This window comes from Panthera tigris, chromosome C2, assembly GCF_018350195.1.
Source record: "Panthera tigris isolate Pti1 chromosome C2, P.tigris_Pti1_mat1.1, whole genome shotgun sequence".
In the NCBI taxonomy this organism is placed as follows: Eukaryota; Metazoa; Chordata; class Mammalia; order Carnivora; family Felidae; genus Panthera; species Panthera tigris.
This window is the reverse complement of record NC_056668.1, coordinates 11537283-11555896: the sequence shown is the minus strand read 5'-3', so window position 1 is coordinate 11555896 and position 18614 is coordinate 11537283. Positions and strand designations below refer to the sequence as shown.

Genomic DNA, 18614 nt, shown 5'->3' with positions numbered 1-18614 from the left:
GAGACTCAAAATGTAAATTTAAGTCACAGTGTGGTGGTAAATTACTATGTTATCAGTATCTCAAAATACCATTTGACACGCTATCAGCCCAACATAATGCTGTGAAAACTGGTTTACAAAAAATACAGAAAATTGGTATGTTTTCCAATTTCATTTTCATCCTAATATGATATGACCTTCACTCCTTTCTTTCAGAATCCATTGTAGGACCCCATAAATAACAGCTTCTATTATGTAGTTGAGGGTGCTGAATAGGAGTAAAATTTCTTTTTAAATTCTTTTTAATTAAAAAAATTTTTTTTTAATGTTTCTATATTTTTGAGACAGAGAGAGACAGAGCACGAACGGGGGAGGGTCAGAGAGAGGGAGACACAGAATCTGAAGCAGGCTCCAGGCTCTGAGCTGTCCACACACAGCCCGATGCGGGGCTTGAACTCACAAACCGCGAGATCATGACCTGAGCCGAAGTCGGACGCTTAACCGACTGAGCCACCCAGGTGCCCCAAAATTCTTTTTAATTTTTTTAATGTTTACTTTTGGGAGAGAAAGAGGCAGGGTGAGTGGGGGAGGGGCAGAGAGAGAGGGAGGCACAGAATCCAAAGCAGGCTCCAGGCTCCAGGCTGTCAGCACAGAGTCCTATGCAGGGCTCGAACCCACGAATAGCCAAAGTCAGACTCTCAACCGACTAAGCCACGTACATGCCCCTAGGAGTAAAATTTCTATAGAAAATTGGGTTTGACTGTATGTAGTCTACGACTTTATTCTAATTCCTTAACTTTTCAATGCTACAGTGTTTTCAGTTGAATGGGAATAATAATAGTAGGTTGACTTTAAATACTTCAAAGTGCTTTCATAAGTTCTTGAGATATGTTCACTTAATAAATGGTAATTAGGATAATGAGAAGAATTGGAATATATAAAATTGTATAAAACTCAAAGCTAATCCATTTAATTTTTGTGCTACTGCACTTGATGGTAGTAAGTAGAAATCCATTGCTTGAAAAAGAAGTCTCTTGCTAATTTCTTGGTACTAAATATGTATAATTTTTAAGTTGGAAAAATAACCATTAAAAGTGTCTAATAGGGGCGCCTGGGTGGTTCAGTTGGTTAAGCATCCGACTTCGGCTCAGGTCATGATCTCACAGCTTGTGAGTTCGAGCCCCGCGTCAGGCTCTGTGCTGACAGCTCAGAGCCTGGAGCCTGCTTCAGATTCTGTGTCTCCCTCTCTTTCTGCCTCTTCCCCGCTCACACTCTGTCTCTGTCTCTTTCAAAAAATAAATAAACATTATAATTTTTAAAGTGTCTAATAAACCATCACATATTATGTAAATATATATATATATATTTTTTTTCTAAATAAAGATAAACCTCGTCATCACTTTTAGCTTAATTGTACATTTCAGAACCAAACTGCTAATCCATTAATAGCCCTTGTACTTTAAAGAATCGCATCGGGGTACCTGGATGGCTCAGTCAGTTAAGCATCCAGCTTTGGCTCAGGTCATGATCTCTCATGACCTGAGTTTGAGTCCCTCCTCTGGCTGTGTGCTGAGAGCTCAGAGCCTGAAGCCTGCTTCAGATTCTATGTCTCCCTGTCTCTCTGTTCCTCCCCTGCTTGCTCTGTCTCTCTCTCAAAAATAAAGATTAAAAAAAAAAAATCGCATCTTTATGGTAGAAAAAATTGAAATACAGAGAAGTAAAAAGAAAACTATAAAATACTCATAAGTCCACTAACTCAGTAAGTATCCCTCCAAACCCTCTCTTTGTGTGCATGTGGCTTTTTATATACAGTTTTTGGTAACAAATATAGGATCTTGCTAAACATGATTATTTTGTAACTTGGTTTTTTTTGTTTGTTTTTTTGTTTTGATTTTTGCTTAACATAACACCTTACCATGAATCTTTCTGTGTCAATATTGACAGTTATAAGTTTAATAACTGAATAAGATCCCATTTTATATGTGATAATTTAACCAGTTAATTTTTATTAGACATCATTTTGTTTCCTCCCCCCCCCCCCCCCCCACGGTTATCAATAACTCTATAGTTATTGTACTCCTACATACATCTCTGTATACTCTTGAGACATTTTTTTCCCTTTGGACAAGTTTCTAGAAGCGAAGTTGCAGAATCAAAGTACAGTACCTGCTGGTTTGTAAGGTTTTGTTGATACATATTGCCATTTAGGAAAGTTGTAGCAATTTACATTCTTTTTTTTTTTTTTTTTTAATGTTTATGTATTTTGAGAAAGAGCTGAAGCAGGGGTAGGGGCAGACAGAGAGAAAGAGAAAGAGAATCCCAAGTGGGCTCTACACTGTCAGCACATAGCTGGACATGGGGCTCAGTCTCACGAACTGTGAGATCATGACCTGAGCCAAAATCAAGAGTCTGACATTTAAACGACTGAGCCACCCAGGTACCCCAGCAGTTTACATTCTTGTAGTGGGGGATGAGAGTTCTGTGTTCTCTCCTACTTCCTTTTTTGTAGAGTGACTTAACCAATAACAAACGTAGTGAATTATTATTATTTTTAGGAAGAAGAATGGCATGTTAATGTAACCTGTTCAGGAGTAGGATCTGGAAAGTCTGAAAATTCATACACCCATGATAGTGATAGTTAACATTTAGCAAGTCCTTTTGCATCATTTTATAAACACTCACTCAATCTTTGCAAATCTAACTCACTCAATCTTTACAAAACTGCCCTTTTTTAGATGAATACGCCTTGGAAACTAAGGTACCAGTAGTTAAGGAACTTAAAGAGCCAGTAAGTGGCTGCCCAGATGTGTTGATGCCAGAGCCCAAACTCTCAGCCACAGTGCTGGATTGCCTGTTCCCTGGACGTGATTTCTAGGCCTTGGGGTATTTTTTACATTCCTGATTTCTATTCTGGAATGACCTAGAGATTCCCTGATATGTATTAGTTTATGGATCAGGCGGGGTACAAATTGGAGTCCCTCTCAAGATTGAGAAGTCAGTAGTATAAATTAGCTCACCAACAAGCCTCGTCTACTGTCTAACATTCACCTCTCAGCAGCTTGTTAGTCTTTCCTCTGTAGTGGTTTTCCTAAAGTGCCCCTGCGTGGAAAGCTGGAGTAGAATCACAGAGGAGACTAGTGAAATTTGAAAAAGCAGTTCACTTGTAATGTGGCCTTGCCTTGGAAACATGATTGCATCCAGGTGTACGATCAGGGAGACAGCAGAGCGTCTGTCCAAACATTTCGATGTTGGCCAGTTTGGAGATTTGAAGCAGCCTGTTGGAAGTTCACTTCAGGAATGTGAAGGCCTCACTGTGGAGAGATGTCACAGATCCATTGGGAGATCGTTAAAAAACAAAACAAAACAAAAAACCCTAATAAACATGATGGTAGAATATCATTAACATTTTGTTGCTAAGGTTTGTAGCCTTCTAACAAGGTGAATTTGAAACACGTTAAACTACTTAAATTCATCAGTGCTCTTTTGACCTTTTCCTAGTAGAATTAATAATTGGCAGCTTATCTTACTAGCTTCTTGGCCCAGAGAGAGCATTGGTGAAATCGCTCTGGCTTTAGGTCTCTTGGCCTGAGTTTGCCTGTGCTGAGGTAGGACTGCCACGGGCTCAGTGTTAAGTTGGTCACTGACACCCATTCTCACTATTGTGTAGTGTGGGGTTCCACCAAGGTTGTGTGGGAACGGTGCTCAGGTACATTTCACTCTACGAGGAGTGTGTACTGAGGGATGTGATGGAGTTTGGGATTCAGCTGAATAGGACTGTGAAAATAACAAGGTCATGGCAGTTGGTCAGTTTTTTTTTTTTTTTTTTTTTTAATCCTTGGTGGTTAAAATTAAACGCCCTCTCCTTCATACCGGAGGGCAGTGCTTTTGATCCTCTTGCTTTACTGCGTATTTTGCCTTGTTTCTCTGTCTGTGATGGTTTTGTTCATCCTTGGTCTGCAAGTGTCCTGGTGAGCGGTGGCATGGATTTGCAAGACGTGGATACAGCTCATGGAAGTGAATGCAGCCACCTGGCTTTTAGTGCCATGCTCCAACCAACCTACTTCAGGAGGACCCTGGCTCTTGTGGTAAAAGCATAGGAAACAAGATGCCAGTGGATCCCCTTGTTTTTTCTGTCTGTCTGTCTGTGTGTGTGTGTGTGTGGAGGGCTCATTACTTTTCTCCCAGGCAAACTTCCCGAACAGTTACACTGTTCTGACAAGGGCCCTGTTTTGTATCATAAGCCGTTGTATAAACACACAACACCGTTCCTGTGCATTATCTATGATAAAAGTCTGTTCGTTGTGGATTAGGTGTTTTTTTTTTTTTTTTTAATTTTTTTTTTTTAATGTTTATTTATTTCTGAGACAGAGAGAGACAGAGCATGAGTGGGGAAGGGGCAGAGAGAGAGGGAGACACAGAATCAGAAGCAGGCTCCAGGCTCTGAGCTGTCAGCACGGAGCCCGACGCGGGGCTCAAACTCACAAACCGTGAGATCATGACCTGAGCCGAAGTCAGTCACTCAACCGACTGAGCCACCCAGGCGCCCCGGATTCGGTGTTTTATAAAAATCAATTTCTGCTGCAAACTTAAGATAATAGATTTTGAAAACAAGTAATCTTTCAGTTTCTGGAATTGTTTAGACCCCACTGCTGTATTCGGGCACAATTGAGATATTACATTTTGGTCACTGACATATAAAAGCCGTAGAGCCAGTATGAGACAAACTTTCAAAAATTGACAAATCAGTGCCATTCCTGGTATATCAAGTTTCTGTGAGTAAAGATCCCCCTCTTTTTTTCTCCTGTCTCCTTTGCTTATGATAATTACTATTAAACAAAGTCAGAAAATGATAATACACTTATAATAGGTAGTATTTTCACATACCTTCAAATATAGTCATTATAATTGTCTTAAAATTCTTTAAATGATTACAGAAATTGAGGAGGAACAGAATGTGTTAGAGAGGTTACTAGGATGTAAGCTTCAGGAAGGCAGGGAGTTTTGTCTGTGTTGTTCTCTGCTTTATCCCCAGGACCTAGAACAGTGCATGAGCACTCAGCAGTTGGTTGTCAGCATGCTGAATAGATTAGTGTTTGAGGACCTGACTGTCTGGAGGCCAGAGTCACCCAAGTGCGGTGAGCACAGGAGAGACAGGTGAGGAAGAAAGGGGACGGCTGGTTTGGATTTTATTCAATCAGTGGAAGTAGGAAACTAATGTAAGTTTTAAGCAGGGGAGTTCCATGCTTTGCTTTTGTTTAAAAGGATCACTCTGGGGGCACTTGGATGGCTCAGTCGGTTGGGCATACGACTTCGGCTCAGGTCATGATCTCACAGTTCGTGGGTTCGAGCTCCCGCGTTGGGCTGTGTGCTGACAGCTCAGAGCCTGGAGCCTGCTTCGGATTCTGTCTCTCTCTCTCTCTCTCTCTCTCTCTCTCTCTCAATATCTCTCTCTCTGCCCCTCCCCCACTCGTGCTCTGTCTCTCTCTGTCTCTTGGAAATAAATAAATGTTAAAAAAAAAATAAAAGGATCACTCTGGATGTCATGTGGGGAATGCCTTGCAGGAGAGCAAGAGAAATGTTGAATTGACTCTACCTTCCATCATCTGTGAATGTTGACATTCTACCTAGCCTTGTGGTTTTTCTTTACGGTGAAGATACTCTGGATAGGGTGAGAAGCATGGTGATTTGCATAAACTTTTTAGCGTTCTCGTTAAACTGCTGCCATCGTTGATCAAATCAAATAAAACAATGTAAAGTAAAGATCAGGAATAATTTAACTCTTTAAGCATTAAGTTAATTGGTATTATAAATACAGATTTCTTTTTTTAACGTTTATTTCTGAGAGAGAGAGAGCGCGCGCGCGCGCTCACACACACACACACACACACACACACACACACACACACACACAAGAGCGCAAGCGCATGCGCAAGCAGGGGAGGGGCAGAGAGAGAGAGGGAGACACAGAATCTGAAGCAGGCTCCAAGCCCAGAGCTGTCAGCACAGAGCCTGATGCAGGGCTGAAACTCATGAACTGCATGACCATGACCTGAGCCGAAGTCAGACACTCAACCAACTGAGCAACCCAGGCACCCCTAAATACAGATTTCTGGTAGAGATTTTCTGTTTACATTTTTTGGTGAAAAAAACTTCAAATATAGGGAACTGAATCCTTAAAATAGGTGTTTTATGGCTTGAGTGTCTATAGCTCTTCGCTTTGAGGAAGGTCTCATTTGTAAACCGCTGCTATTGTCTGTCCAAGCTGGTGTTTTAATTAGTATCAAAGGGAGGGAAATACTGCAGTAATTGTAACCTTACATTACTTCCTTAGTTCAATTAGTTTTAAACCACAGTCATTATCTGTTATCTTTAGTTGTTTTGGTCTCATTAGATGAAGTAATATTGCAGTTGTGATTCGGTATTTTAAAAAATAGCGTTTTTTTTTTTTTCTTTCTTCACTCCAAAAGCAATACATGTGTATTGAAGAAAACTTTTGAAAAGAAAAAGAAAAACAAAAGTGGGCCTTTTCTCACTATCCAGCGATGACTATTCATACGCTGTGAGGGGTCAACCTGCTCAAATTTCTCAGGAAGTTCGGTGTGTGAGCTTCTCAGTCTGGGAGGCATGACAGCATGTTAGGGATCAGGGCACTGAAGATGGTCCAGGGATGGGGCAACCCAGGGTCTGTCAGACTACTCATTCGTGGCCCTGGGAGGATGCATGTTGCTGTTACTATACCTTCTAGTTCTTCAAGAGAGGCTGGAAATCCAGAAGTACGGCTTTAATATGAAATCTCCCAATTTTTATGTGGGCCACAATTTTTATAAACACACTGGGATTCAAGCAAAGCAGACCTACTAAGGGCTGACTTCAGTCATTGTCGCCTTACAAGTTTATAATCTCCGTACATACAGTTGTGTAGCCCGTTTTTCACTTAATATATTGGAATATATTCCAGGCCTCAGCAGCTTGCTGCTACTACCCTCCAGTGGGTTCCCCTGGCAGTGTGGACCTATTTTGTGTTCCCTCACCACGATTGGGTAAAACCATTTTTTAAAAATCTAAGTTTTATTTAACTTGCATTTTCCTACTACTACGAGTGAGTGTGAACATTTATCGAATGCGTATTGGCCCTTCTACAGATTTCCTTGATAACCAGCCACCTTGCTAGAACTCTGTGCTCCAGGGGTGTTTTGGTCATTTATTCCATATTTCTCAACATTTATCAACATAATATCATATACAGTTAGTACCACATTAGTCCTGCTAATTGGGCCTAATGGCGGGCATTATCCCCCAAACCTGAGCACACCTGTGACCCATTGGAAAGTACAGTAGTTAGAAAGTTCTGAGTTTGTTCGGTGAACATGGGCCATGTGCCCTGTGTCCCGGCATTGCTCTAGATGTCCAGCCTTGACCCAAGACAGAATCTCAGCTCTTTAAGATCTCACGGGTCTTAAATTTTTCATTTCTCTTGGGTTTTTCACATAGACCGATATTTATAAAAGACAATTTTTACTTCTAGAATGTGTAATTTATTTTTAGCTTGTATTACTGAGGTGAACTCCCCAAGTTCTAATCTCTTAAATTCAATTTAATTCTCTCAAGCTCTTTTAAACTCTAGACTCCTAGCAAAAGTCTAAAATGCACCTTATTTTGGTGATGAAAAAACTAAGTACCGGGACTCTGTGGTGGGAGTTTCTGTAGTGTCTGACCCAACACGAATCCCTTATCTGTCCTTTAACCAAACATCCGCTTCCTACCAACTTCTTCGTCCCCACAGATGGTGGAGAGGATTGAACGAGGTCTGGGAACCTGACCCAGGCTAGCCCAACCAGTGTTCCTTTCTTGGAAATTTGCAAATGGCCGCAAAAGAGAGGCGTTTGAGCTTCACATGCTCATGGCCACAAGGTTAAAACACTTGGGAGTCAAAGGCAGTTATGTTCTGTTGTCTGGGGAGAGAGAATGGTGGTTTGTAGATGGAGAGAATAAAGCACGTATCTGGAGAGACGCAGAAAGAGAGAAGAACGCTGCCTGAGTCTGATAGCTTTAAACCTTTTCTTCGTTGCTTTCTGGGGCTGGCTGCATTCCTGTTTCTGAGTTCTGTGAAATACTCCTGTACTCTCAATATCCCCCCTTCTTTCTCCTTTTGCAGAAGCCTAAGCCAGATGAGGTGGGTTACTGTTCATGTCATCAAGGATCCTTCTCTTTCTCAGCACTGTATTCATTTTATAATACTACCTTGTCTCTTACGTTTCTTCTGAGAAAGTTGTGAATTTTTCATTATTTTTTAACCATGTAACAATAACATGGGAAATTAAGGATTGCAGGAAACACAGAAGTACACAATTTAATTCAGGTAATCATGATTTTATTGGAAAGGTCATTTTGCAGATGTGGATGCCACTTCTCACCTCCTTTAAAACCAGTTCAGGGGCACCTGGGTGGCTCAGTCGGTTAAGCATAATCTCTCAGTTTGTGAGTTCGAGCCCTGCATCGGGCTCTGTGCTGATAGCTCAGAGACTGAGCCCAGTTCAGGTTCTGTGTCTCCCTCTCCCTCTGCCCCTCCCTTGATCACACTGTGTCTCTCTCTCCCTCAAAATAAATAAACATTAAAAAAAAAATTTAAAAAAAAAGCACACAAGAAAAACCAGTTCAGATCTTTAGCAGAGGGACAACAGGAAGGAAGAGATTTGGAATGTACTTCCAAATGTCCTAGAATTTCGGTGGTGTTATTTCCCTTCACATACAAATAGCATTTTGGCCTCATGCAAAAAATGATACTAGAGGTATTCACAGTGGAAAGTATTGTCGTGTGTTCATGTAGGCGGTGAGTTTGATACCTGTTCAGGTGTGTTCTGGTCAAACCGCTGAAACAAGACTCTTGACTTTAATATCTAAATACCAAGAAAATGAATCACAGCTTGATTTACCTGGAAGTAGGCTTATCATAGATTAGCTTTCTGTCTCATGGTGATGTCATAAAAACTCAGTGCCAAGTTTAAGTAGTTCACTATTCTAAGAAGTTGGGTGGGGAGGGAAAAAAGAAAAGTGATAGAAAGGGAAGAAAAGGGTTGTAGTAGAGAAGGAAGACAAAATCCAGTGCTACAGTTTTCCTTATTTATAACTGTATTTGCTGATCTTTTTTATTTGCACGTGGAAGAAGCACAAACTGTCTTAAGAAAAAAAGAAAATCTATTGACTCACACACCTGTCAAGTCCAAAGGTTCTGATTGGCCTGGCTTGATCACATGCCCGAAGCAGTCCTCATGGCCAAGCAAATGTGGAGCTCTCATTGACTATCCTGGGCTCTGGGGTCCATCAGTTGTTGAGACTGGTACCTAAATTCCTGGAATTAACCGAAGGAGGGAAAATGGGATCAACTGGGAGAAGAAGAGTGTTGGGCAGGAAAACACATGCCCAACACTCTCATCATAAATGATGATCATATGGAAGGGGACTGGTGGTAACCCCTTTTTTTCTTTAAATGACAGTCCCCCCCCCTTTTTTTTTTAAGTTTGTTTATTTATCTCGAGAGAGAGAGGGAATGAGAATCCCAAGCAGGCTCTGTGCTGTCATCCCAGAGCCCAACGCTAACTAACTAATTTGACTAATCTCACTAACCATGAGATCATGACTTGAGTCTGAATCAAGAGTTGGATGCTTAACCAACTGAGTCACTCAGGTGCCCCTTGGCTACTTCCGTAATTGCAGATTTTCTCAGAGTTTTTCAGTGCCTAAGGTGTGTTGGCATTCTCTCTGGGCTCATACTTGGAGGCTTTTTAACTTATGCTCATCTGGAACTACTGGAAAAACATATAATGGAAAAGTTGGAGCTAGAAAGGGATATCCTTTCTTCAGCCATCTGCTTTTTAAATTTTTTTGTTGTTAGACTTCAGGAAAGATAGCAACTTGACCTGTTTCAGAACGGGATGGGCCTATTTTTGAGATTTCTTGTTCTAAGAGACTGATGACGGTAGGTGGCAAGAGCTTATGATACCTTGAAAAATATGTTGCTCATTATTTTTAAAATGCTATAGCGTGATTTATTTCACATGTTCTGATTACAGTACTTGCATCCAGAAACTGTAGTTCCTGGGGTCCTTCTTCTCTTTATCTCAAGTTCCTTTCCTCATAGTTTTGTGACCTTCTGTACGCACCTGGGAACTCAGAGCGTGGCATTTCAGCTGTGTCCTGGCCCAGTGGTCCTTGCATCATCCCTATCCTGCAGACCTGCATTGCTAGACTGATGCAGCTGTGTTCCGTTTCCTGTGTTCGTGCTGGCAAAAGTCAGCTGAAGAGAAGCGTAGGAACTCGTGGACTTCCTTCTCCACTTAGCTGCGACCTGCAAAGTATTCTTTCTCAGCTTTCTCTCCATCCCTCACCACATTTGCCCTTTTCCTCAAGCTTCCTGGGAGGCATCTGAACCTTCACTTTCAGCAGTAATGCTGCCTCCTGTTTGGGCCTGCCGCCCACTTCCCAAGTAGCTTTTGTAAATCTGTCTTACTCACACTTGCTCTCTACTTCTTGCGATAAGAGGGAGAAGGAAGAGGTGGGTGTCTCCTTCCCTCCCCCCGGGTTCTAGATGCTGTTCTTTCCTGTTTCCTCTGAGACTTTGCGCCATTCTCTCATGCTTGTTCCCTTCAGCCTTGCCACAGCTAGATCCCGCTTGACTGTCGTGTGCCAGGTGCTGGGGCAGGAGCCTGGACTACCCCAGTAGTGACAGCTCCCTGTCCTCAATCTATTTATATTTTACTGGGACAGACAGAAATACGGAAAAAAACCCCACCCCACATAGATAGCTGATTTCCAGCTGTTGTATGTGCCATGATGAAAGCGTTCAGGAGTACCTAATCTAGTTTTAGAGTCCGGGGAAGATGGGGCATGCACTTGAGGTGTGAGCTATGCACAGGAGTCAATCAGGGAAGGGAAGGAAGTTGTTTCCCAGGCTGAGGAACCCGCATGTGAGCAGGGCCCGTACCATGAAGGAGCACCGCACACTTGAGAGGAAGGCCACCGTAGCTGCTATTAGGGAACTGGGGGAGGAGGTGAGACCAGCCGGTGCGGGGCCTCATAGGCACGTAAAAAAGGCTTGGTGTCAATCCAGAAGCTCTGATCTGAATTAGGCTTGTTCTCTGACTTGTGTGCATTCCTCTGGCTCCTCCGCCCCTTCCATCACCTCCTGCTCCGCTTCTTCCCGTTGGTGCTGTACTCCCTCTGTTTCTTGGAGGAGTAGTTTTATGCTGGGTCTCTTTGCTCCTGTTACTTGTAGCGGGGTTCTGCCTCTGCCCCTCCATTGTTGGTTCCCATACACAGATTTCCGTCCATTTGTTTCTTGACCTTTCTGTGACTTTCGACACATTTCTTCTTCTTCTTCTTCTTTTTTCTTCTTAATTTTATATAAGTAATGTCTACATCCAGTGTGAGGCTTGAACTCACAAACCAGAGATCAAGAGTCCCGTGCTCTTCAGACTGAGCCAGCCAGGCGCCCCTTGGCCCATTTCTTGAAAAACACTGTTCTACTTTGGCTTTCTCTGCCTTATACTCTGTGTTTTTCTTCTCCCTTACATCTAGGACTTCTTAGTCTCTTTTGAGGGCTCTTTACCTTGTATGTTGCTGTCTCTAGAGCTGTTACATCTACCGTCTTTTGACCCTCCACTGTCTTCCAGGACAGTAATCTCCCCTGTTGGAGTTTTAGCCACCATGAATAAATCCTGTTATCTGTGTATACCTGGAGTTCTGCCTCCCGAGTTCTAACCCTTTGCCTACAGCAATTATTTATTGAGTACCTGCTAAACATCAATAACCATGTTAGATGCTCTGTGGTATAATAAAAAAAAGTGTAGTTGGTCTTTCTCCCTGGTTCCAGACACAGAGCTCTGGAAACCTTTGGAATTTCCTGAGTGGTGGGAGTGTCTTTGTTATTCAAAATTAGCCTCTTTAGATTTTACCTGAGTTTATGCTAATGAAGTGACTTTTAGCCCCTTACCCCCCAACAAGGGAGAGGGACTGGAAATTGAGTTTAATCACGTGGGCAGTGATTTAATTAGTCATGTCTCATAAAGCCTCTTATAAATATGCCAGGATGGTGAGGTTTGGTGAACATTTAGATGTGTAGATGGGTAGGCACAATATTCCACAGAGGAGGAGAGGGCATGGATGCTCTTCAACTCCCCTCAGCCATACTTTGCCCTGAGTCTCTTCCATTTAGTTGTCCCAGAGTTGTATCCTTCATAATAAAACTAATCATAAGTGTGATGAAGTTTTGGGGTGATGGTGGGGTGGTCCAGAGCTGACGGCCAAGAAAGAGTTCTTGAAGACGTCTTTGGTGCAAAAAGGTGATTTTATTAAAGCACGGGGACAGAACCCATGGACAGGAAGAGCTGCACTGGGGTCCTGACAGGTAGTTCATTGTATAGTCTCTGGATGGGAGCGGGTCAGGGATAGAGTGAGTCTCTAAGGTAGTTTGGAAGCAGGGTTTCCAGCACCTTGAGGGACTAGCTGTTGCTAGGGAAACACCATTTATTACCGTTTAATAAAACCTCAGTCATGAGACCCTTCAGATACATATCGGGGGGTGGGGCATAAGCTTGGAGTATGAGCGCCAGCATATATCTTGGGGTAGTTGAGATAAGGGAAGTAGACTTACAGGATCCTCAGATCCTGGAGGTTGGGATAATGTTAAGCTAAGATTCTCTTTTGCCCCCTAGCAAAGTGTCGTCATCTAGGCTGCTGAGCTCCTAGAGGGCGGTCACTCTGCCCTTGTCAAGGACTTGTCAGTGGGCTATAGGCAGTAAGGGAATTTAATTTTTCATTTGCCTTAGTTTCCCCACATCACCATGGCAAGCACTTAAACCCCTTCCCTTTGTTCTTGGGGAGCCAGGGATGTCTGAGGAATATCACACATATTCCACTCCGGGGGGAGGGGGCAGTGCTGTTAGTCTGTATTTTGCCCTCAGCTAGCGCCACACTCCCTCATCAGGTATAGTGCTTTCCTAAGATTGGTGAGTAGTTCTAACAAATTACTGAACCTGGGGGAGGGTGGCGGTTGTGGGAACCCCCAAATTTGTAGTCTTCCTGCAGAAGTGCTGGTACTGTAGGGGCTACTTAAGACTTGTGGCTGGTGTCTGAAACGGGACTGAGCCCTTTACCTGTGGGATCTGTACTAATTCCAGGTAGATAGAGTCAGAATCAAATTTTAGGACACTCAGTTGAAATCAGAGAGCTGTTGTTAGAACTGATCACCTGGCTGTGGAGCATCTCAATCTCTCTGTATGGAATAGACTCAGTACCTGTCTATAAACCAGATAGGTGGACAGATGGTTGCAATGTATCCATGCAAGCTGACAGCCTGGACCTTTTCTCTCTGATTCTGAAGTTGGTTGCTACATTCTGTCAATTCTTCTGCCCCTGGAACATCTTTTGGTTTCATCTCTTTCTCTCTGTGTCCATCGCTGTTGTCTTAGCCCCGATTTCATCATTTTTCACGTTACCACTTGGCTGTTACTGACTGGTCGGGCTTCTAGTTATTGGGGACCTCACGGAGCTTTATGTGGGTTGTGTTTTTAAATGTATCACTGTTTGCCAGATTAGAAATTAAAATTGAGAAATGTACAAAGTATTTTATTAATGTATTGAAAATACCTGTAATAAACCCACCGCGTGCTTACATAAATAACACATTTTTTATGAAAACTGTTTTACAAAAGAAAAAAATAATTTAGTGAGAAGAGAGCATCGTTTTACATTTTTGCAAACCTCTTTTAAAGTCTGGCTTAATAGAAGACAGCTGGCTTTTCATATCTTCTCCTGCAGTCAGTTGGTTGCGAAATGTTGTTTTGGTTGAACTAGTTGAAAGAAATCTGGCCTTACACAGATATGTAGTTGGAAAAGCCAGGAGCCTTTTGATGGCATTTTCAGAAAATTGTGGTTATTCTTTGATACCATACCAAAATTTGACACTGCTAGTTTCTTAAGGTTAGTGGCAATGCGGAATCTGAAATTATGTTAGTGAATTTTTCATACTCCGTTACAAAAACATCTATAGTCCATCCTGCTGTTTGAATGACATTTTACACCTTTGTGATTTTGTAACATCATGTGTTGGTCATTCGGAAAATATTAATTCACTGATTTATGTAGATCTTGCAAATGTTGATATGTTTCATTGAATAATACTACTTTAACATCCCATTTGTTAGTATTACCACCCATCTTATTGGAAAAATTTCTCAATGCTAAGAAGTCTAACTCAAAATGACAGATACTAGTTTTCCAAATTCAAAATTTTTGCTCAAAAGCTTAACTTTTATCATTCGCCAAGTTACTATCCGTTTTTCTTGAAGCAATAGGCTCATTTCATTTTTGAGAAACCACCTGCCAAATACTTAAGTCTGAATAAACATAGTTTTTCTGTTGTTTTGCTAAGTAAAAACTGTGTTCCATGAAAAAAGTGCCTAATTCAGCTTGCAACTCATTTGCACAACTGTGTTTTCTTAAGACATCGGTTGTAGTCTGTGTGCCATAGGGATGCTTTATGATTACTTCCCTTTTTATTTTTATTTTTATTTATTTTTTATTTTATTTTTTTTCTTAATGTTTTTATTTATTTTTGAGACAGAGAGAGACAGAGCATGAGCAGGGAAGGGGCAGAGAGAGAGGGAGACACAGAATCGGAAGCAGGCTCCAGGCTCTGAGCCATCAGCACAGAGCCTAATATGGGGCTTGAACTCACAGACTGTGAGATCATGACCTGAGCCAAAGTTGGACGCTCAACCGACTGAGCCACCCAGGCGCCCCTGATTACTTCCCTTTTAGTCATACAAATAATAAACACATTTATTCAAGGGTTGAGATTTAATAGTTATCATTCTTAATGACTTATCAAGGACCTTCTGAAGCAAAACTGATTTTTTTTTTGAGATAGAGAACACGAGTTGGGAGGGGCAGAGAGAGAGGGAGCAAGAACCCCAAGCAGGCTCCACAGGTCAGCGCAGAGCCCGATATGGGGCTTGAACTCACCAACCGTGAGTGAGATCATGACCTGAACCAAAGTTGGATGCTCAAATGACTGAGCCACCCAGGCGCCCCCTGATTTTATTTAACGTGTGTGTGGCAGTGAGGAATACGTAACCACCAGTACAGTTTGGTGCCACTGCTAAGGTGGCAGCAGTTTACCCAGCCTTGTTGTTGTGTCACTGCAAGTATAAACACAATGAAAATAATGTCTGGGTACCATTATGGTCATAGTTTTGGCCTTTGGGACCCTTTGAAATGGTCTTGGGAACTCCAGAGACCCAGGAACCACCTTGAGAATTCCTACCTTATAAAATTTAAACCTTTTTGCCAAGTTTATTTTTTTATTATTTTTTAAAAACTTAAAGTTTTTTTATGTTTATTTTTTGACAGAGCAAACCAGGGAGGGGCAGAGAGAAAGGGAGAGAGAGAGAATCCCAAGCAGGCTTCACATTGCCAGCACAGAGCCCTACATGGGGTTCCGTCTCATGAACCGTGAGATCATGACCCAAGCCGAAATCAGGAGTCAGATGCTTAAACGACTGAGCCACCCAGATGCCCCAAGAGGAAAGCACTTTACATTCCTCTTGTGGACTTAAATGTATTCGTGTTAGTGTATTGCATGTTGAACCTTCATACCTCTAATTAAATGAAACATGTCAGCAAATAGGTGGTAGGATATATATAGAGAGAGCCTCCAGCAGAGCCTTCTGCTGTGTCAGATGTAAGATTATACTTAGGTCTGGCCCAAGGAATAAACTAATTTTCCTTTATAAGTATACAAATGGCACCTATTTTCCTAATCAGGAGACTCTCCTGGTATCATCTAGATTTTGGGTTATATGCAGTTGAGTTCATCAGATAAGTGACCTGTAGGTAAGTAATCAGAGTTGCTCTTAGCTTTTATAGAATTTGCTTTAGAATGCCTTCTGGTATTATCTGACTCACACCCATGACTTCACACATACACAGGAATGTTTACTGAGTACCTGTCATGTCTCATGTGTTTGGCAAGAAGCTTTCCCTATGTCCTGTCTAAAATTGGTTTTCTGTAAAGCTGTGAGATAGATGGTAAATACCCTTATGTTACAGATGAGAAAACAACCTCAATTTGCTATCATTTGTCATAATGAAAACATTCCAAAGGACACATTGGGTAGCTGAACTTAAATAAAAAATTCTTGAATTACCACAAAAATAGATAGGAGTATTACAACATTATGAAATGAAATTTGGTATAAATGAGCATTTATCATGATTTCAGGGCTTTAGTCTACCTTTTAATTCTAAAAGGAGCAGGGATTGTCTGTAAAGGATTTTTTAAATACAACCTAAAGTTCTTTCACATTCTGAGGGCCCATAACTCTAGACAGGTATAGCAATGCTGGATTCATTAGGCGGTCATGCGTGTAATTATTCCTCAGAAAATGAAATCTATAAACTCTAGCATTGTGCTTATATTGGTTTTGTTATGAAATACGTTACCTTTTAGATTTCTTCTCAAGTTTGAGATTTAGTTTACAAAACCACTAACTGGTATATAATTATATTGGAAATTTGAATTAGAAGGGCCTTTAGGCCCTGGCTTTGCTGGTAACTGTAACCTCTTATAATTGCTGTCAAGATGTGATCTAGACACCCTTGGAAATAGACAGTTGAGTCACAGTATCCTGAATAGTCTTTTGTCAGATTCAAAAATGTTAGAAAAGATCTAAATTGGAATGATAAAATGGCATTCACCCATCTGGTTTTGGGTTTACTTCTTTGTGACATTTCTAAACCTGATTTTTTTTTTTTTTAAGGTTTTATTTTTTTTTGAGAGAGATGGAGAGAGAACACACTCGAACAGGGGAGGAACCTACTCACCGTGAGATCATGAACTGAGCCGAAATCAAGAGTCAGCCACTCAACCGACTGAGCCACCCAGGTGCCCCCCTAAATCTGATTAAGAGGCAAGTTCTAGGGGTACCTGGGTGGCTTGGTCGATTGAGCATCTGACTCTTGATTTCAGCTCAGGTCACGATCCCCCAGGGTCATGGGATGGAGCCCCAGTCAGGCTTTGCGCTGAGTGTGGAGCTTGCTTAAGATTCTCTCTCTCCTTCTCTGCCCCTCTCCCCCATGCTCGTGTGTGCTCGCTCTCTTTCTCTGTGTCTCTCTTAAAAAAAAAAAAAAAAAAAAAAAGATTTGTACAGACAGTGGAGAGCTGGAACTTGAAAGTAATATATCAAAATGTAGCTACTAACATTTTAAGTCCTGAGTTATGTAACTGTGCAAGATTTATTGTTATTTCCTGATTGTACAGCAAAGGGATTAAAAGCACAAATTTTGAAGCAAAACTGCTCAGCTGTTGACTGCATAACCATAAGCTAGCTATTTCACTTTGCTGTACCTCTGTTTCCTCATTTGTATAATGGGGTTGATTATAATTCTTACCTTGTATGGTTGTTGTGAGGATGTTAAAGCATCTAGCACAGTGCTTCACTAAATAGTAAGTGCTTATTATGAGAAATGACTATTATCATCACCATCTTTATTTTGTTATCATCTGTGATCCAATCCTGGATTTGTAATTTAAAACAAAAATGAAGGTGTTATATAGTCTGTTTGCCAGTTGATTCTGTGACCATTTTAAATTTCTCAGTTGTTCTTTTTGTCATGTGGAAGGTTGGTATTGGTTTTAAGCTTGGTAGAGAGAGGAGGATCAGATCCGTGGTTGGTTTAAAGTGCTTTCATGTCCTGGTAAAACATAATTAGACGTAAGAATTTTTAACAATCCAACAACAAAAAGAACCCAGTTTTTAAAATGGGCAAAAGACATGAATAGGCATTTCTCCAAAGAAGATCTACAAATAGCAAACAACGCTTTTAGTTGTTAGAGAAATAGAAATCAAAACTGAGATGCCATTTCACACCCATTAGGATGGCTATCATAAAAGAAAAAAAAAAGGAGAATGACAAGTGTTGGCAAGAACGTGGAGAAACTGGAAGCCTTATACGTTAGTGGTAGGAATGTAAAATGGCACTGCTGTAACAGAACAGTTTTGTAGTTTCTTAATAAGCTAAATATAGAGATACAGAGTTATCATATGGCCGTAGCAATGCTATCCCTAGGTGTATATCCCAAAGGATTGAAAACAGGTGTTGAGACAAAAACTTACAGATCATCATTCATTTTCTTTTGGGATGATGATAATATTCTGGAATTCATTGTTGGTTATGTTTGCACAATGCTGTGAATATATTAAATGTCATTGAATTATACATTCCATAGTGGTTAAAATGGTAATTTTTGTTATATGTGTTCACTACTTATTTATTTATTCATTTATTTACTTATTTTAAGTAAGGTCAGTGCCCAACATGGGGCTTGAACTCATGACCCTGAGATGAGGAGTCACATGCTCTCCCCACTGAGCCAGCCAGGCACCCCTGTGTTCACAATTTTTAAAATGGAAAGAAATTAGACATAACATTTAGTCTACCATAGTGGCAATTTTGTCAAAATATTTTCTTAAACCATTTTGCTGCAATTTTAGGATAGGATCATTTGCAGTTCATATATAGTTCGATGAAATGTATCGTAATTTTTCTTATGTAGATCTAGAAAAGGTAGAAGATGA

At 41.1% G+C, this 18614-nt stretch overlaps 1 protein-coding gene and 1 non-coding gene across 6 annotated transcripts in view; one reads left to right on the top strand and one right to left on the bottom strand.

The window, feature by feature from the left end:
• The window catches only part of ITSN1 (intersectin 1), a 217486-nt gene that overhangs the window by 3521 nt on the left and 195351 nt on the right, over window positions 1–18614 (top strand). The gene's annotated exons all lie outside the window — the stretch shown is intronic.
• TRNAR-CCU lies at window positions 18347–18419 on the bottom strand. The gene has a single exon. It is a non-coding gene; the product is annotated as a tRNA-Arg (tRNA).